This window comes from Mus pahari, chromosome 6 (genome assembly GCF_900095145.1).
Source record: "Mus pahari chromosome 6, PAHARI_EIJ_v1.1, whole genome shotgun sequence".
Classification (NCBI taxonomy): domain Eukaryota; kingdom Metazoa; phylum Chordata; class Mammalia; order Rodentia; family Muridae; genus Mus; species Mus pahari.
Window position 1 is genome coordinate 45,989,516 of NC_034595.1, and position 16,656 is coordinate 46,006,171.

Consider the following 16,656-nt stretch of genomic DNA (forward strand, 5'->3'; position numbering starts at 1 on the left):
AAGAAGAAGAAGAAGAAGAAGAAGAAGAAGAAGAAGAAGAAGAAGAAGAAGAAGAAGAAGAAGAAGAAGAAGAAGAAGAAGAAGAAGAAGAAACAAAATAATCATGGGAGGGAGAGGGAGGATCAGGTGTGGGAGGAGATGGGCATGATACACAGAAGGTCAGGAAATTGGAGGTGTGTAGCAATGGGGGATGGGGAACTGGGGTAGCCACCAGCAAGTCCCAGATGCCAGGAAAGCAAGAGCCTCCCAGGACCCAACAGGGATTGGCATTGACTGAAATATCCAACAAAGGGGAGAAAGAACCTGTAAAGACCATATCCAGAGGTTAAGCACAACCCCCAGTTGAGAAATGGGGCCACCCACCCATCTCAAAAATATTCACACAGAATTGTTCCTGTCTAAAGAAAATGCAGGGACCAAGAGTGGAGCAGAGACTGAAGGAAAGGCCATCCAGAGACTGCCCCACCTAGGGATCCATTCCATCTGCAGACACCAAACCCAGACACTATTGCTGATGCCAAGAAGTGCTTGCTGACAGGAGCCTGGTATAGCTGTCCTCTGAGAGGTTCTGCCAGAGCCTGACCAATATAAATGAGAATAGTTGCAGCCAACCATGGAACTGAGCACAAGGACCCAAATGGAGGAATTAGAGGAAGGACTTAAGAAGCTAAAGAGGTTTGCAATCACATAAGAAGAACAACATTATCAACCAGACACACCACCCCACACCACCCCAGAGCTCCCAGGGAATAAATCACCAACCAAAGAGTACACATGGAGGGACCCATGGCTCTAACTGCATAAATAGCAGAGGGCTGCCTTATCTGGCATCAAGGGGAGGTGAGGCCCTTGGTCCTATGGAGATTCAATGAGGTGGGAGTGGGCAGGTGGGTGGGAGATCACCCTTATAGAAATGGGGAGTGGGGAGTGGGATGGGGGTTTGAGGAGGGGAAACCAGGAAGGGGGGATAACATTTGAAATGCAAATAAATAAAATAACCAATAAAAAATAAAATAAAACCATAATAAGAAACAATAAAATATTAAAATGCCTTCAATTGAGGAAGACATGGAGATGGCACATATACCAAGCAACAGGAATCCAATATCTTTTGTTATTAGGAAAATGCACATTAAAACTGCAATGTGATACACTGCACATGTTAGGAAGGTTAAACCCAAAACAACCAACAAATGGAACTCTCAGTGTTGACAAGCAAGGATGCAGAAATGGCACAACAATCCTGATCCTAGGTGCTTCCTTTAATACAAAAAAAAAAAAAACAGGTTTGTTCACACAAACGCTTGCATTGAAATGTTAGTTGTAGCTTTGCTTAAAATCATTACTGGGCTGGTGAGATGGCTCAGCAGGTAAAAGCACTGACTGCTCTGACAAAGGTCCTGAGTTCAAGTCCAATAACCATACGGTGACTCACAACCACCCATAGTGAGATCTGACGCCCTCTTCTGGCACATCTGAAGACAGCTACAGTGTACTTATGCATAATAATAAATAAATCTTTGGGACTGAGAGAGCAGGGTTGACCAGAGCAAGCAGAGGTCGTAAAAATTCAATTCCCAACAACCACCTGCACAGCTACAGTGTACTCACATGCATAAAATAGATAAATCTTTTTTTTTTTGAAAATATTTATTTATTTATTTATGTGTGTACACTGTAGCTGTCTTCAGACACTCCAGGAGAAGGCATCGGATTTTTATTAGGGATGGTTGTGAGCCACCATGTGGTTGCTGGGATTTGAACTCAGGACCTTTGGAAGAACAGTCCCTGTTCTTAGCCACTGAGCCATCTCACCAGCCCGATAAATCTTTTTTTAAAAAATCGTTAAAAATAAGAAAGCACCTTATGCCCTCATTAGTGTTTTATCACTGCTATAACAAATCATGAGAAAACTGATTGCTAAGAGAGCATAAATTTGCTGGGTGCAATGGCACACACCTTTGTTCTCAGCAAACAATAGGCAGAGGCAAGTGGATCTCTGTGAATTTGAGGCCAGCCTGATCTACAGAGCAAGTTCGAGGACAGCCAGGGCTATTATACAGAGAAACCCATCTCAAAACAACAACAAAAATAAAATAAATTCACTATATTCATGTTCTGCAGTTAAAAGTGCGGTATAAATCTTGCTGGACTACAATCCAAAGGATCTCAGTACGGATTCATTGTCTGTCTTTTTGGGTTCTTGACAAACTATGTTCCTTGAGGTTGAGAATACAGGACCAAAATCTCTCTTTCCTCGTTTGCAAACTTAAGGTAGCTACCAGCCTCAACCTTTGATACATGTCCTTCTTACTCCTCTTCCTCTCTTCAAGTTTTAAAAAGGGTTCAGATGATTTTAGGAGGTCCACATGGATAATATAAGATAAGAACTCTATCAAGGTCCTTAATCTTACATCTAAAGTCTACTTTGCTGTATAAAGCAATATGTCCTCAGGTCTGGAGACTAAGCTGTAAATACCAGTGAGATGCCATTATTCTTAAAGTACCTCAACTGAGGAATTAAAAGCTGATACACCCACAGGATGAAGAACTAACCACTCAGCAATGAGAAGAAACTACTGAAATTCAAAACATGTTTGAGACCCAAATACATTATGCTAATAAAGCCAGCCTCAAAGAGTAGTACGGAGCTAAAGAAATGGTTCAGTGATTCAGGTGCTCACTGTTCTATGAGATATCAGACTTCAGACGCAGCATCTTCATCAGTGACTTATAAATCCTTCAAAGTGTTTAACCTTCAAACACTGTACAAAGAAGGAAAACAACCCAATTTTTTTAACAAAGCTTTTCTAAGTAACAAATTAAGTTTTATCTCTACTGCACCCCTTCCACAAAAAATACCAACATCCAACCCTACCCTAACCAAATGGAAGCTCATTTCCCTCCACTTTTCCCAAGTAATATAATTCAGAGTCAAGACTTTCCACATTCCAGTTCTTTCTCGCGCCTATGATTCTCTGAAAATATATTGCATAAATTACTGCTTGTAACTCAAGTTTTGTAACAATCTTCTAAATCAACAGAACAAAGTCTCTTCTTTTTGCTATGTCCACATAGTCCTGTTTTCATGTCTTTTTCATGTATTTTCTAATAATAAAAACTAACAAAATATCACTTTAGAAGTTATCTAAATATGCAAACATGAAGTAGAATCACCAGGTACCACTACTTTAAGTGTCAGATACTAAATATTACAAACTATGATGTTGTCAATGATTCCATAGTACTTACCCTAAAGGTTTTCTGAAAACATTACTCTGTTTTTTCAGAGTAAACTATGTTAGGTAGACTATTCTACTTTTTAGACCCAAAAAACAATTAAGTACATGTGAATACAAATGTGTGCAAATAACCAGCTTACTAGTCTTTGCTGCCTAAAAGCATAGTAAGTTCTCTATTACATATATGAAGAATTAAACTCAGAGAAGGCTGTGGTCTCATTTGTGAGAAAAAAAGTATTATTTTAAGTGTAATAAATAGAAACTTTTATACTAGTTACTTTTCTCACTGCTGTTATCAAGTATCTGATCAAAAAACAACAACAAAACAAAACCAAACAAACAAACAGAAAAAAACCTGTCCATCGTCAAGGCAGACAGGCAGCAGAAATGACTTATGGCCACAGCAGCAGAATAATACAGTAGCTGCTTATTAGGTAGCAACTAAGGGTGGAGGTGCATGAATATGAAAATGGAAGCAGGGCCAGACTATAACCAAACCCCATGTGCCCACTTCCCTCTAGCTAGAATCCACCTCCTAAAGGTTCCACAGCCCCCAAAACAGTGCCACCAGCTAGGAATCAAGTATTCACATGGGAGCCTCTGGGAGACATTTCACATTTAGAACATAATAGTCTACCTCCCACAGGCTCATAGCCATCTCATTATGTAAAATATGCTTGCCAAAGTGGGCATTAAAGGCATGCACTATCATATCCAGCCATAGCTGCATTTTCTTATAAGTAGAAAAACAAAGACACATAAGCAATGAACTGTGTTTTATAAAATAGTAAAAAATAAAAAGACATTTCACAGCTTTCTTTGGGTTTCATAATAAAAGGAATTGGGGAAATTCTCAATATTCATCAATGTAATCTGGAATTTTAAAAGTTACTGTGATAAATTCATAACAAAAAATTGTCCAGTAATACAGCAATACTTTTCAATGTTTACCATATGGCAATTTCAAGGATGTACGTACAATCCTTTCCCCATTTGATCATCATAATGTTCTATGAGGTAGAATTTCTTCAGATGAGGAAATTGAAGCCAAAAGTTAAACAGTCTGCCAAATGTCCGGCTTGTTGTAAACTGTGAGTGTCTTTTTAAAATGAGGCCACCTTAAACCTGTGAGCCCCCACCTGTATCACTATACAAACTCTACAGCTTACAGAAACAGTCCTTTAAGTGGTAACACCAAAAATAAAGCACCACACATTAAACAGTTTTACCTACCTCAGAGTAAAAAGTCAGCTATCATTCAGAAGTTTGTTTTGTTTTCCTTTAAGCACACTTTTGCTACACTGCCCACAGTAGTCCTCCTGCCTTAGCCTCCCAACTTGCACTATCATACCTAGCTTTACCCAGAATTTGACAAGGCAATAAAACATTTCTTTCTTCTTATAAAAAGTAGTGTACACTCTCAAGTCAAAATAGATTTAAAAAGTGGAAATTTTCAGTAAAGTGCATGACCAAAACCAAAATGCCAAAATACTTTCAAGGATTGGAGTAAAAAGTTGGGAAAACAACATATTTCTAGCTATACATCTATTGTGGTATCTTTATTCTCCAAGATGAGAAGATAAAATACAAAGGTTCTTACTAGCATTTTTTACTCCTGGACACTGTATATTATATGCATAAAAACATATGTACATACACCCTTAGTTTTTATTGTTGGTAGGGGCCAATAAATGCCTACTTTCTAATCGCTATAACATACATAAATGTTTACATGGAAAGGGGGACTTTATAGATGTGCTTTGTAGATGTGCTTAAAAACAAATGAAATAGTTTCATGTTATTATCCTGATGTGTCCAATTACAGCAGTTATCATAAGAGGGAGTCAAGAAAAGTCAGACACAGAAAAGAAGGCAACATCACATGCTTGGAAGATTAAAGGAGGGTTCATGAGACAAAGGGGACAGGCAGCACCTAGTAGCCATGAAGTCAAGGAAATGGCTAACCTGCTGACACCACAGCATTAGCCCAGTAAAACTGATTCCAGAACTGTAAGATAAAAGGACACGCCAGGCATGGCAGTAATCGCCTACAGTCAAGCCAGCAGACCTAACATGCAAGAGGTGGCAGAAGATTATGATTTGCAGGTCACCTTAGATTACAGTGAGACCCTGCCTCCACAAAACAACACAACACAAAACAAAGCACACTGAAGGGGATAATAAATATGAGTCAGTTTAAGCCACCCCATCTGTAACTTTTCATACTGACAACAGGAAGCTAATACATATAGTACTAATAAGTTCTACCTTATAAGACCATTCAAGGAACACAGGAACAAGTCAGACAAAACCCTGAAGGAGCACTCAGATAAACTCAGGTAAGATAATACATAGGATAAATTACTTTTCCCCAATATATCAGAATATTAATTAGAAAAGTAGTGGGCATTTCTAAATTTGTAAGTAGAAAAATGAGAGTATGAAATGAGTGTCACAGATATTGAAAGACTATCCCAAGTTTTTGTTTTATAAAAGAAAGAGAGCTTTGTGGGAATTTTCTAGAAAATTAAAAAAAAAAACCACTACTACTTTCAAATTATCTAATTTATTAAAAATATAAGAAAATAGGTGACCTGATTATGGAAAAATGTATCAAATATTAAAACTAGGTGACAGGAATAGACATGTATTCTACTAACAAAAGAAAACTGGCAATAGTGTAATAATTAAATTTCAGTGCTACCAATAAAGAAATAAAGTTTTAACTAACTACTGAAACAACAAACAATCCCCTGTCCTTCCAAGCTCCCCACGTGCAATCAACTGGCAGACCGTACAGACCACTAAAATGAGGGTCCCACCTACAGGATTCACTCACATGGTGTCTTAGGGTAACTATTGCTGGGAGAAAAGACCACAACCTAAAGCAACCTGGAAAAGACAAGGTTTATTTTCATCTTACAGCTCCCAGGTCATAATCCATCACTGAGGGAAATCAGGGTAGACATTCAGGGTAGGAACTGGAAGCAGACATCATGGAGGAGTGTAGCTTACTGGCTTGCATCTCACAGCTTGTTTAGCCTGCTTTCTTGTATGTACTCAGGACCACCTGCTCAGGGGTGACATCACCCTCAATGAGCTGGGACCTTCCAAATTAATCACAATCAAAAAAGTACCCTCACAGGCTTTTCTACAAGCCAATCTGATGGAGATATTTCCCAACTGAGGGTCTCTTCCCAAGGAACTTGAGCCTGTGTCAAGCTGACATAAAAACTAGCCTGTATACATGCTAAGAAATATTCTTGATGGATTCTGGAAAAGTTTCTATCTGCTTCTCATTTTAAAACAACTGGGTCACAATTGCTTCAAAATAATCAGACTGGGAAAAGATGACAGGAGGTTTAAAGCAGAAAAACTGAGTGGCAAGTGTGAGAGTTCACAGTCCTACTGTCTTTTTATGTGTTAAAATTATTCCATACTTTTACAACTAAACATAACAATGCCATACATTCCAGATTAGTGACAGGAGTTGACTGAATCACAAGTCAATTTTCCAAATGTATCATTCCCAACAAGCCCAGATCTCAGATCTATCTTAGACCCCATTTTTTAAAAATCCATTGATAGAAATATTTAATCAAGCTCAGGGGCACTCATAGTGCTCAAAGATTTTAATATTTAAATTTAATTAAAGTAGCTATTGAAAGACTCATTCCTGGGCTGGAGAGATGGATCACCAGTTAAGAGCACTGACTGCTCTTCCAGAGGTCCTGAGTTCAATTCCCAGCAACCACATGGTAGCTCACAACCATCTGTAATGGGATCCAATGCCCTCTTTGGTGTGTCTGAAGCCAGCTACAGTGTACTCATATACATCAATAAATAAATCTTTAAAAAAAAAAGTAAGAAAGAAAGACTCATTCTTAACAAGTTCAAGTTTTGTTAAAAGCTACTGACAGCTTGACATCTGGCTCAACAGCGTTCACCTTTTTAAAGGTGTTTATATAAACATAGTCAAGGAAAGATTCTCCAGCGCAACAAACTCTTGGCACTCTACGGAAAGCTAAGCTGACCACTAAACAGAGATCACCATTCTTACTAAAAAAGGTGGTGAGCAGCTGTGTTGTGAGAGCTCAACAGGAAAACCAACAGCTAGCTGGCTTCCAACTGAGCTTTGTAACAGACTATTACTTGAATATGTAAAAGCTTATTAAACCAATCAACAACAACAGAGTCCACAACAAGTCACTGCTTTGGTTCAACAACTGACAAGTGGTCACAAACAAATTCTAGTTGTTGCTCTTAATACAATAGAGCCCATGCCAGTGCCTGGCAAACACAGAAGTGGATGCTCACAGTCAGCTAGCTATTGGATGGAACACAGGGCCCCCAATGGAGGAGCTAGAGAAAGTACCCAAGGAGCTGAAGGGGGCTGCNACCCTGTAGGTGGAACAACAATATGAACTAACCAGTACCCCCTGAGCTCATGTCTCTAGCTGCATATGTAGCAGAAGATGGCCTAATCGGCCATCACTGGAAAGAGAGGAAGGACCCTTGGTCTTGCAAACTTTATATGACCCAGCACAAGGGAAGGCCTGGGCCAAGTGGTGGGTGGGTAGGGGAGCAGGGGCGGGGGGGGGGGGGGGGTATAGGGAACTTTCAGGATAGCATTTGAAATGTAAATAAAGAAAATATCTAATCAAAAAAAATTTTTTAAATAATAATAAAAAAAAAGACAATAGAGCCCTGCCAAGAAATCACCAAGCCATCACCATTTATGTATTACATTCTCTTGTTCTAGCTTCCAAAGTATTTGGCCTAACTATAAAAGAGAGGAAACTTGTTTTGAAGGTAGAATAGCTTATAAAGAAACCTAACTAATACATTAAACTAATGCATGATAACTACTAAGCAGTACTGCAAAACTAGTAACTAAATAAAACCAACTGATGCTTTTAAGCAAGCTTAAGTTTAAGAAACTCCAAAAATACTAAGGGGAAGGAGGGAGGAAGGAAGGCAGGGAGAGAGGGAGGGAGGGAGAGAAGGAAGAAAGGAAGGAGGGTGGGAAGGAAAAAGCAAGGGAGGGAGGGAAGAAGGAAGGGAGGTAGGCAGGATCTACATGTGTCATAGTTAACCCTTACTGTCAACTTGACTAAATTAGAATCAAGATGGACCCTCACTCCTGGGTATGCCAATGAGGGTATTTACAGTTTAAGTGGGAAGGAAGTCCCAGACTAAGGGTGGGTAGCACCATCCCACACGCTGGTTCCCTAACTGAATGACAGAAGAGCATGAACATCTGTCTGTCTCTGTCCTGACTGTGTAACCAGCTGCCTCATGCTACTGCTATGCCTCCCTACCACCATAGGCCACACTTCTTATGTGTAAACCAAATAACAAATAACACGCCCTTCCTGAAGTTGCTTATACTGGATCTTTTATCACTGTCACATCATCAAGAAAGGTAATTAATGTACTATATATTTTAATTGTAGTTGTAATACTTTTGTTTGGTTTGTTTTGAAACATTATTTCACTCCTGGAATTAAAGACATGAAGCTATTTTTTTAATTTACTTTTTACAATATCTTATTTTGTCTACATGTATGTAATGGCAAGCATGTGCAGACAGGTCAGAGGACAATTTTTAGGAGTCAGTTGTCTTACTTCTACCATGTATTTCCTGGGATCAGAAAACTTCCAGACTTGGCTTCAAAGGTCTTTACGCACTGAACCATCTTACCCAAAGAAGGCTTTCGAGGGCCTTCTTATTGTATGGGAGGGGTCACATGTCCACCTCAATGCACATGTGGAGATCAAAGCTTACCTTATAGTTCTCAACTCTCTCTACCTTATGGGTCTCAGAGGCTAAACTCAGGAAATCAAGTTCTACAAACAGAGGCCTTTACCTCTGAGCCATCTCAATGGCCAATAGAGTAATTCTTAAAAAGTCTAAGTCTTTCTATAAATTCAAATTTTTTTAAAAAAGGTTCAATTTGGTATATGTATATCCAAAATGTAAGTGTATGCTGTGCATTAAAGTTAAAATTAAAAGTTGAATTTGATAGTTAATTCAAAGCACACCCGCTGCTAAAAGGATGTAGAGTGGCTGAAACAGCTCCAGAATACATATATAACCAGTAGTGTAACTTATTCTGAGAATTTCAGTTTTTCCTATTCTCTAAAACTGTAATACTATTTCCACATAGCTCATTACCTATAGGGAAATACAAATTCATTTCCACTGACATATCCTGCAATAAAAATACTTGCACTTAAAATTCATAAAAAGGTATTTTGCAATAACAATTCTAAAACTATGCTATGATTTCCCTAAAGTGTTTGTATTTTTATCCTTTACACATAAAAATCTCCATTCTGATTATTTTACTGTACTATTCAAGGCTTAAATTTCATTACAAACACATTCTTTAGAGCATAATCATATTGCATTATAGGTCAAACAACTATTCTCATCCTTAGTGTGATTTTTAACTGTAATAAAGCTTCTCTTCTAGCCAATTCCCAGATAGATACAATACGTTAATTCTCAGGCTCTGCAATTTATCTTAAAATTTCATAAGTTTTGACACAATTCTTAATTAGGAAAGTTGCAATGGTAAACTTTAGACTATCTGCAATATTAGTTAGCTTGTGTGCTTCCTTTCAGTGATTTAGAAACCATGGGTATTAGATACTCAGAGTTCTTACGTATTGTTACTATTCTTTTTTTGTCTTTTGAGGTAGGGTCTTACACATTGCCCAGGGTGTCCCTGAATTTATTACCTTCCTGTTTCATAGTCCTGAGAGCAGAATTATAAATATTTGCCATTAAACTCAACTGTCCTAGTTAGGTTTCGATTGCTGGGACTAAACACTATGCCCAAAACAACTTGGGGAGAAAAGGTTGACTTCAGCTTGAGAATAGTTGCACACAGTACCTTGTAACGGGAAGTCAGACCAGGACTTGAAGCAGAGACAATGGAGGAGTGCTGTGTAGTGGCCTGCTCCCCATGGATTGCTTTGTCTGCTTTCTTATAGAACCACCATCAATGAGCAAAGGCCTCCCATATAACCAAACAACAAGCATGCTGCTCAGACCTGCCACAGGCCAATCTGACGGCAGCATTTTCTCAACTGAGGTTTCTCTTCCCAGATAACTTGAGCTGACAAAAACAACAAGTCCAAGTTTACCAACATTTTTATCAATTTCCAAATCACCAAGGGTCAGATTCCCTCCTAATTACCTAGTTTGCTGTTACTTGGGAAGTTAGATAAAGTCCCTTTCAAGTAAGCAGGACTGAAGAAAGGGATAGGAAGTCAGGAACACTTTCTGTTCTTCCGGAAGATGAGTTCTAATCCCAGAACCCATACTGGACTGCTCACAACTGCACGTAGCTCCAAATCCAGGGGAACTAATGCTTCTAGCCTCTGCAGGAACCTGCACTTGTGTGCACTACCCACAGACAAACATTTTTAAAACCTTTTTAAAAACATAAGTGAGAAACAGTAAGTAGACAGTAAGCATGGGGCTGGGGAGATGGCTCAGCAGTTAAGAGCACTGACTGCTCTTCCAGAGGTCCTGAGTTCAATTCCTAGCAACCACATGGTGGCTCACAACCATCTGTAATAGGATATGGTGTCCTCTTCTGGTGCGTCTGAAGATAGCTATAGTGTATTCATATAAATAAAATAAATACATAAATAAATATTTTTAAAAAATAATAAACATTAAGCAGAGGAGTACAAAGTCTGGAGAGAGAAAAGCATTTCAAAGGTGACCTTAGACAATAAATACAATTTGTATGTTTAAGCTTGTCTCCATAATGACTTAACATAAACTATAAAGGTAACTGTGGAACTTTTACATTTTGTGCATAAACATTTGTGTGTCTTTCCATAAAGACTTTTAATACATTTTTAGTATAAGAAAATTAACAGAAACAAAGCATATTAAACACCACACACACAGGTGCATGGATTCCTGCTGAAAGGTGTTTGCGGCATCTCAGTCTCAATTCTGTCAAGGTCGTGACCTTTCTGATTCAAACTGTAACTAAAAAAGGAAGATGTGCTGCCCATTTAAAGCAAAGACAAGTTTTTTTTTTTCAAGTTAGGTTTTGTTTTCTTTGGGGCTTTTTTGTACTTGTTGTTCTCTTATCTTCCAATTCTGGAGAATGAGCCACGGGTCTCATGAAGATTAGTAAGAACATTACACTGCCGCATTGCTGCAGCCCTTGAGATGCATTTAATCTTAATAATATCAGTTACTTCATTCAGACAGTTGAAAACCATGTTTACTGAGATAAAAGCTTGGCCTGGTGAACAAACCTAGAATCTCTGCATTTGTAATATAGAGGAAGGAGACCAGATAACCAGCTTAGGGAACCTGAGTTTGTCTGAAAATCAAACAAACAAAGCAACGGCTCAGCAAGTGAAGCACTGGCCATGCAGGTCTGATGACCTAAATCCAAGCCCCAAAACCAACATGAAGGCAAAAGCGGAGAGCCTACTCCACAAAGTTTTCCAGACTTTTATAGATACACTATGATACGTGCATACCCACACTCACACATTACACACTCAGACATAGTAAATAATAATGTTGATGATGATAATAATACAACATAAAAAATAAACAAAATAGCAGGGCGTGGTGGTGCACGCCTTTAATCCCAGCACTCAGGAGGCAGAGACAGGCGGATTTCTGAGTTCAAGGCCAGCCTGGTCTACAAAGTGAGTTCCAGGACAGCCAGGGCTATACAGAGAAACCCTGTCTTGAAAAAACAAAACAAACAAACAAAATAAAAACAACAAAAGGGTAAATGACCAGACCTGGCAGTACATACCTATAATCCCTGCACAATAACACTTTGACAACATACACAATACATATAAACACAAAAAAATGTAAAAGTACCAAACTACTTTTTTTTTAACTACAATAATTCAGATATTGTACAGTCATAATCTTGTAAAGTGGGGACTGGAAAGACAGCTCAGCAGGTAAAGAGATCTTGGTGTTCTTGCAGAGGACCCCAGTTCAGTTCTAAGCACCTACACATTGGCTCACGTGACTGTAACACGTTTGAAACTATTATAGACTATGGGGACTTTTGAAATTGAACTAAATATATTTGCATTATGATGTAGCTATAAGCCTATGGGGCCAGGGTGTGGAATGTAGTTTTGAATTAAAATTTGCAGGTGTAGCCTTGATGGAATAGGTGTGCCTTTGTTGGAAGAAGTGGATTACAGGGCTTTGAGATCTCAGGTGCTCAAACTAGGTCCAGTATGGCATTCTCTTTCCCTACTGCCTACAGATCAAGATGCAGACCTTTCAGCTCCTTCTCAGACACTGTGTCTGTTTGCATGCCTCCATGCTTCCTGCCATGATGATGATGAACTAAACCTCTGAACTATAAGCCAGTCCCAATTAGATGTTTTCCTTTGTAAGAGTTGCTGTGGTCACAGTGTCTCTTCACAGCAACAGACACCCTAACTAAGGCAGAAACCATTTCAAAAAAATTTTATATATAACTTTTGGCTTATTGCCCAGGTTTTAGCACATATACTGCATCAGTTTCCTGTTGCTCCTGTAACAAAGTATTTAGAAAATTAAAACAAGATACATCTACTCCCAAAAGGCTCTGCAGGTCAGCAATGCAATCGGAACCTCAGGGGACTGGAACCGCAATGAAAACACTGCTGTATGCCTTCACTAAAGTCTGTTTATTCTTGACTTCCTACGAGGTTATTTACTTTTCCTAGCTTATGGTTGCTTCTTCCATCTTCAAAGCACATCAATAACCTCTGCACTTACTGTGGAGTCCATCTTGGCCTGGTATAAGGATGTTATTTATCCCTTGCTTGTCAAGTACTGATGATGCTTTTAATACCAATTTAAACTGAAAATACTGGGATGGATTGATGGCGAGTAACTATAAAGCCAGGACCTACAAGATAAAACAGCAGGATCGGGAATACAGAACCAACCTCAGCTACACAGAATGAGAAGCCACATAAGGCTACGTGAAACACTGTCTCAAAACACACAAGGCAGATGGCCTAATCGGTCATCAATGGGAGGAGAGGCCCTTGGTCTTGCGAAGATCATATGGCCCAGTACAGGGGAATACCAGGGCCAGGAAGCAGGAGTGGGTGGGTTGGGGAGCAGGGCGGGGGGAACATATAGGGGACTTTCAGGATAGCATTTGAAATGTAAATCAAGAAAATATCTAATAAAAAAAAGTACACACAAGGTAAAATAAAAACAATTAACTCAAATTGTACTCAATTCACCTAACCAACTGAACATCACAGCTTAGTCTAGCCTACCTTAACCATGCTCAGAATATTCATATTAGTTAATAGTTGAGTAAAATAATCTACCACAAAGACTATTTTTAATTGATAACCAAAACCATCATTAATAGTGTACTATATAAAATTTCCATATATACATCCAATAGGTAGTATTTAAATCAGGTTAAACTATCTCCGCAAACATTTATCAGTATTTTATTTTTAATTATGCATATTTATGCATATCTGCAGGGCATGTGTGTGGAGACTAGAGGTATCAGATTCCCCTAGGGCTGGAATTTGAGGCAGTTGTGATCTGTCTTATAAAAGTGCTGGGAACTGAACTCAGGTCTTCTGGAAGACAAAGTGCTCTTAACTGTTAAGCCATCTCTCTAGCCCTTGTCATTTCTTTGTGGTAAAAAATATTCATAATTCAGCCAGGTGGTGGTGTCACATGCCTTTAATCCCAGCACTTGAGAAGAAGAGGCAGGCAGAACTCTGAGTTTGAGGCCGGCCTAGCCTACAGAAAGGTAAGGCTACACAGAGAAACCCTGTCTGAGGATGGAGGGGAGCACACATTCTTTCTTTTTGTTTATTAAACTATACAATACTGATTTGTTATCTATAGTTACTGTGGTAATTTGAATGAGAAAGGCCCCTATAGGTACACACAATTAGTGGGATGGTTTGGGAAGGAGTAGATGTATCACTGGGAGTGGGCTTGGAGGTTTCAAAGGCCCATGCCTGGCCCAGTGTTTCTCTCACTGCCTACTGCCTGCGGATCAAGATATAAAGCTCTCAGATACAGCTCTAGCGATGTGCCTGCCTGCTTCCTGCCATGATGGTCATGGACTAAAAGTGTCTAAAATTATAATCAAGTCCCCAATTAAATACTTTCTTTTCTAAGAATTGCCTTGGGGGCTGGCGAGATGGCTCTGTGGGTAAGAGCACTGACTGCTCTTCCAAAGGTCCTGAGTTCAAATCCCAGCAACCACATGGTGGCTCACAACCACCCGTAATGAGATCTGACACCTTCTTCTGGTGCGTCTGAAGTCAGCAACAGTGTACTTACTTATAATAATAAATAAATCTGTGGGCCAGAGCAAGCAGGGACTGAGCGGGTGGGTTGACCGGAGGGAGCAAAGATCCTAGAAATTCAGTTCCCAAAAACCACATGAAGGCTCTCAACCATCTCCACAGCTACAGTGTACTCACATACATAAAATAAATAGATAAATCTTTAAACAAACAAAAAAAAGAGTTGCCTTGGTCATAGTATTTCATCACAGCAGCAGAACAGACACTGACAATCCCTAGTGTGTAATAGAACATCAGAGCTTCTTACTCCTATCTACATGTAACATAGTATCTATTTATCAGCATCTACCTATCTCTCCCTCCTCCTTTCACATTAATACTGAATATCTCATGTAATTTACTAAATACTGCAGTAGAAGTACCCATATTACAAAATGCTAATATGGATAAACAATTGTCCCACAATAAAGTTGGGCTAACACTAAGTTGGAGAGTATGTGTACTTCTTCCGGGTTACTGGTTTTCTGACATATCTGTACATTCAACTACTTTTTAAAGTTTTGTGCACACGCACACACATGGCATATGACATAGTACACATGTGGAGGTTAAAGGACAACTTTCAGGAGTCAGTTCCTACTTTCCACTTTACTAAGGCATAGACTTCGATGGTTCTGCTGCTGTGCTTTTTCTCTGGCTTGTTGGCCATGAGTTTACAAGTGAGTCTCTGGTCTCCGCCGCCCACCTCACTGTCAGAGTCCTGGAATTTCCTGCACTGCATCCACATCTTTGTTTGAGTTATGGGAATCAGCCCCTCATTGTGCAGCTAGCACCTTTACCTATTCAATCAACTCAACCATTTTTAATATTTTCACACAGATGTTCCTTTCTGGCTTCTGAGGTGTTAGTTTTACTTAAGATCGTATCGAAAGAGAGAGAGAGAGAGAGAGAGAGAGAGAGAGAGAGAGAGAGAGAGAGAAGTGAGAGAGGAGGGGGAGAGAGGAAGGGGGGAGAGAGAAGGAAAGAGAGAAAAGGAAGAAAACAAAACCAAAACAAACAAGAAAGCCAAGAAACACCATGATTTCAATTTCATGATTTCAACAAGAGATCTTTAAAGTTTCAAATATAGAGCTGAAAGAATGGTTCAGCAGTTACACACTTTCTGCTCTTAAAGAGGAAGTGGGCTCTTGAAGAGCACCTACATGGTGGCTCAGAACTGTCTACAATTCTGTCTAGAATCCAGTTCCCGGAGTTGACATCCTCTTCTGGCCTCTTCAGGCACTGCATGCACATAGTGCAGACATACATATAGGCAAAACACTCATTCAATAAAAATAAATAAATCTTTAAAAAAAAAAAAAAGCTACACTGAAACAAAGTAAAATAGTATTTACCAGGATAAGAAGAAAAGGGGATATGGGTCAAAGTGAGCAAAGTTGATGTTATAGAGAACTGACTAAGTTCAGAAATAAAATGCATAATGTGAGGACTATAGTTAAAAAAATAAACACAGGAAGTTTACTGAACTGGATTGTAGATACTGTTACAAAACACAAAAACTAACCATTCAAGGTGATGAATAGGTTTATTTGCTTGCCTAACAGTCATTTCATAATGGATCAAAACAACATGTTCTATACCTTACATATAAGTAAAGTGATTGCTGAACAGTACCAAAGGCCTTTTCTATACATACTTATATGAACATATATTTTTTCTCTTTCAATTTAGTGATATAAATTATCCTAATAGATATTGTAATTAAGGTTTCTTATAAAACTCCCGAAATAAATTCTACATGGTCAGCAGTGTAATTACTGACTTGATACACTGCTGGATTTACATGCTACTATTTCTTTTGTTTACATTCACAAACATATATTCACAAGTGAAATGGCCTAAATCTCCCATATACTCTTCTGGCACTACTTATAAGAATTTGTATATTAAGAGTGTGCAGAGGGGGCTGGAGAGATGGCTCAGTGGGTAAAGAGCACCCGACTGCTCTTCCGAAGGTCTGGAGTTCAAATCCCAGCAACCACATGGTGGCTTATAACCATCCCTAACAAGATCTGACTCCCTCTTCTGGAGTGTCTGAAGACAGCTACAG

General features: G+C 39.0%; 1 protein-coding gene across 1 annotated transcript in view; it reads right to left on the bottom strand.

Moving 5' to 3' along the window:
* The window catches only part of Caap1 (caspase activity and apoptosis inhibitor 1), a 55,735-nt gene that overhangs the window by 26,740 nt on the left and 12,339 nt on the right, over positions 1-16,656 (bottom strand). The window lies entirely within an intron of this gene.